The 5,049-nt window shown below is 39.5% G+C and overlaps 1 long non-coding RNA gene across 1 annotated transcript; it reads right to left on the reverse strand.

The window, feature by feature from the left end:
• Positions 1-321: 321 nt before the first annotated feature.
• LOC125014146 lies at positions 322-721 on the reverse strand. The gene is made up of 2 exons (XR_007113435.1): positions 583-721; positions 322-480 (listed from the first exon to the last, which is right to left on the reverse strand). It is a non-coding gene; the product is annotated as an uncharacterized LOC125014146 (long non-coding RNA).
• Between the last annotated feature and the right edge of the window lie 4,328 nt (positions 722-5,049).

A 5,049-nucleotide genomic window follows, 5' to 3' on the forward strand; every position in this document is an offset into this window, starting at 1 on the left:
TGGTGTCTTGGGTTTCCATGCCTTTTCCACCTTTCTGCGAGTGTTCAACACTTTTTCTCTCTGTTATTTTACATTAATACACATAATTTATGAACTTAATTTCTGAGTTTTGGTTTCTTTCTATGTATGGATTACTTGGGCTGTTACCAACACCTGGTGAAAATGTCATGTCAATAGTTCCTTTAGAAATATGTTTACTATGAACAGCTCGCAATACCGACTTTGGTCCCATCGTTGGTCTAATAGAGCCAGTCAGTACATTGGGTTCATTCGTCAACTTAACATCTCTTATTTAATGAAACACTTACTTATGTTCTGCTATCGTCTATCAGGGGTTTATTTGGAATTTGAAATAAAAACTTGTGAAACTGAAACAACTTAGGATCCGCTGTCACTGGCTTTGCTGTGCATCCTCCCTTCTGGTACATGGGAAAGTTCACTGGACGTCCATTGTTCTCATTGCATGGTTCCAGGTAGACTCTGTAGAGGAAAAATAAATGCAACAAGCTAGAATGAAAATACGTACACAGACACAAGGTTCCCTTTGACAATGTGATCAGGGTTAATGCATTAGGTCTTAACCACTTGTCCTTGTGCCTTCAAGTGCGTCTTGGATGCCTTCACTGGGAGGATGTGTGTATATTTTGGCCACGATGAAGAAATTAAGTTTACCATGTGACTCTCTCTGATCCAAAGGATGTGGTTTTGCAAAGCAACTTCTCCTTCTAAAAACAGCAGATCAATAAAGTATTAGTAACAATAATAACGACAATAGCTGCAGTGGTGGTGTCATTTATGTTTCTATGTATTTTCAGACCAGATGAGACTTTATTGATCCCAGTGGGTAAATTTAGGTGCAACAGCGATAGGCAGTGCAAAAATACAGGTTACATACAAAATAAAAAAAGGTAAGAAAATGATATAACCCGGGCTACATCACTGACCTTTTAGCACCATACAAGGCAGCACAAGTCCCTAACCGGATTGTGTTGTGTTTTCTTGTTTTTCTTTTAACTATTGTTTTTGGTTAATTGTGCCTGTTTAACAAACTGCAGATGTTTAATGCTTTTGTGAAGGACTCGCTTACTGTAAAGTAGATTTGAAAAGTGCTAATATAAATAACACTATTGTTATTATTTACAGCCTGGATCAAGAAATATGTAACTACCAGTGGCATGTTTGCATTAGAGGTCAATGAAATGTCTGCAGTTTCATTTGATGAATGCAATTCCTTCGCTTTTTGGAGTGTAGTTGTGTGTAAATAGTTTGTTGTGCCTGATGCTGTGTCTCTGTTTCTGCTCGGTGGGCACAGCCGAGATGCTCCTGGCCTGCAGTGTTGTGGACCGATGAACTGCCGTGCGTGCATGCACGTGTACATTACATATTTCAGTTTGGGAAGTGGGGCCTGAAGTTCAGGACCCCAGAGCACTTCTTATTGACTGATTTGAAGTCAACTGCTCAGGTCTCACTATCTCAGCTAAGGTACGTAACGTACGTATGCAGTTAATTCATGTTTCATTCACTCATTGCATGATGAATATAGTTGACTATCTGGACAGTGTGTGATTTACAACTTTACCACGTGAGCAGAAGTTGGAGATAAAAGGTTTGGGAGGACATCGACTGGAGGATTAAATAATTTCTCAAGAGGGAACAGACAAAACCAGCTCATTCAACCAGGAGTGGTTTAAACACACAGCTTAGTTAACTGGGAGCTTGTCAAAACGGTGTTGGTGAGTTTAATTTATTATTTGGCTGTTTAGCTGAAGTTTATTCTGTGTGGCGACTTTGTATATTTATTACTGTGTAGTGGGTGTGCACTTTTATTGTTGTCAAGTTATAGTTTCGATCTTGAGTGTGTAATATAATGAGGTCTTGAACACTGCCGTCTGATGGTGCTATTGATATGATAATATACGTCGTCAGATTGCCATTGTTTGTGTGATGGCACTATTCAGCTGCACACCGCTCACTTGCTACTGTGTGTGATTATGGAATTTCTGGATGCATTATTAAATTTTCCTGCATGGCGCCATCATTATTTCCAAACCAAAATCACCACTATTAGTTGTTTTTTTCACCAACTTTATAAATATTAGTAAAATTAGTTGGTTAGCTACTTGCTGATAAAATATGTCACTCTTTTTGTACTGTTCACAAATTTACTTTATACAGTTTCCCTTGTTTTGTTTGAATTTTTTTATTTTGCATTGTCTGTAACACCTTAATTTCTCCACGGGAATAAATAGTCCTGCCTCATCTCTAATTCAAGATTCAAGTGATTCAATACATTTTTATTACTTAGACACTTTAATGATCCATAAGGCAAATTACTTTGTCATAGTAGCTTTGTTGTACATAAAAGTAAACACAAGATAAATAAGATTAGATTAAAATAAAAATAATGATTATCTAGTAAAATTAATAGTGTAATCTAGAAAATTTACAGAATTAGCATTATGGACAAATGTACAAACGTAGTTGGCTAAATAGTGTCTAAGGTCATCGTATGGTGTTTCCTTGTCCTTACTACTAACTGCAGCCTTTTTATTTTTAAAAATCACTGTTTTATACATGACGCATAAAGAGTCCAGCATTAGAGCATAAACACTCAAACATGTTAAGGGTGATTCTTAGGCTGTAGTTGTAGTTGCACAACGAGCCATTGCTCTTTGTTCAGGCTGCATTTGTAAATAATAAGTAAATAATAAGAATTTGTTAATTGCTTGCCTGGGTAAACAAAGGTTAAATAAAATAAAATACTAACAGGCAGACAGACACACATCAAATTGTCCGTTAGCATGCTAACTTAGCCCCGTAGTTAGCTCTCCACTCGACCGTATACTAACGACCACGTTAGCCACACTGGTCTCGCTTTATTTTATTTCGTCTGTTCAAACTGTCGACAACAGCAAATTCATGCAAGACACAAAGAATTTTAAGAAACCATGCCGGTGTGTGGACTTTTATTCTCACTATTTCTTATGAAGAATCTCGTAAGCGCACGTCGGCTGTAGTTGAACCAATTAAGCGCTCCTTTAACAGAAAGAAACGCAAAAACAATTAATTTAAATAACGATCAATCAATTAAATTATTCTATGATCAATTTTCTTTTGTGGATCATTAAAGTCCGTTTAAGTCCAAGTCTACTTAAATCAGTATGTCGCAGAGCCACAAGTAACGCTGTTGTTAGGTTCCAGCTACACCGTATCTGACAGGAAAACGTAATAAAGAATTAATCAGCCGCACTTAAATTAAACTACAAGTGACACAAACATATCGATTATACAATATAGATCTTATTGAGGCTTAAACAAACCTTTACACACACATGGTATCATGCCGGTCTTACTTTAGTCTATAGGTTTCTACGCCCACGCAAATACGTGCGTCCTCACGCACACGTGGAATATATCCACACGTAATTACGTGCGTGCTCACGCACGTACAAACGGGAACGATCGATGAGACAAGATGATGACGTCATGTGACGTCTAACACCTTTGATGATGTCATCAAAAATTTTACTTTGATCATGATAGAATATTTGCCTTTGATCTTATGGAAAGTTTGTTTTATATAAGCCTCTGTGGCTCTGTCATTCTTTAGTGCATATCAGAGTTTAAAACTGACTGCAAGCAAGACAACGATCACACTTGAACAGAGTTTCGTTCATCGGTTTTCGTCCACATTGTTACACAACATTTCCTGAATACCTTCATCGGTTTTCTTCCACATTGTTATACAACATTTCCTGAATAACAAGCATCAATGGAAACCAACAAAACAGCAAAAGAGTTGAAAATCTCCATAGGGAGCACACTGGGCAACTGCCTGAAAGTGGAGTCTTTCCTTGGAGAAGGCGGCTTTGGATTTGTTACCAAATGCTGCAATACAAAAACCAACGAGAAAGTCGCTGTCAAAGTCAACAAGAGCCGTCCTGAAATTTTCAGACAGGCAAAAGTTGAAATTGACATGCTGAAACAGCTGCGACGTCTGGATCCAGACGCCTGCCACATTGTAAGGTGGAACGGCTTTTTCTTTGACAAGGATCGTATCTGTTTAAACTTCGAACTCCTTGATCAAAGCCTGCACGCCTACATACAGGAACAACACAACCTAGGTCTTCCCGTCACCCAACTGAAACCAGTTTTGTACCAGCTGGCCACAGCCCTGTACCACCTGTCCTCCATAGGAATAATGCACGCAGACCTCAAACCTGAGAATGTGATGGTTGTGAACCGGCATCAGAAGCCGCTCCAAGTCAAAGTTATTGACTTTGGGCTGGCGCGTCCTGTGTCTGATGCTGATCGTGATCACTATGTGCAGACTCTCTGGTACAAGGCCCCAGAGGTGATAATAGACGCCCCATTTAATGAGGCCATTGACATGTGGTCTCTGGGACTGATAGCTGCAGAGATGGTTACTGGGTGTACTACCTATCCTGGAAATTCAAAATATGATGTTCTCCGGTTCATCATACACACTCAGGGCCAGCCAACGGATGACGTCTTAAATTGTGGGATAGATACGACTGATTATTTCAAGCGGGAAGTGAAGAAGAACTTTGAACTATTCTGGAAATTTAAGACCCCAGAAGAGTATGAGATTGAGACTGGATACCGCCCTCGAGATACCAGATACATCGGACTCAACAGTCTCGACGACCTTGAGCAAGTGATGAAAATCAGGAGAGGACATCATGATGATCAGCATCTATTGGTGACCCTGATTAAAAGCATGCTGCACCTGGATGCTAATCAACGCATCAAACCCCTGGAGGTGTTGAAGCATCCTTTCTTTGCATCCATCCCCCCTAAGAGCTCCTGTACAGACTCCTACACAGACAAGAACCCTCAAGTTAGTCAGCAGCAGCCATCAGAGGAGGACACAAACACTCAGAATGATGACTACATAACAGAGGGTATTCTTGGGCAGGGCGGCTTTGGAGTTGTAATGAAATGTCGTAATAAGAAGACCAACAAATCTGTAGCCGTCAAAGTCAACAAAAACATACCTGAAACAGTGAAACAGGCGAAACTGGAAAT

The sequence above is a fragment of the Mugil cephalus genome, chromosome 9 (genome assembly GCF_022458985.1).
Source record: "Mugil cephalus isolate CIBA_MC_2020 chromosome 9, CIBA_Mcephalus_1.1, whole genome shotgun sequence".
Classification (NCBI taxonomy): Eukaryota; Metazoa; Chordata; class Actinopteri; order Mugiliformes; family Mugilidae; genus Mugil; species Mugil cephalus.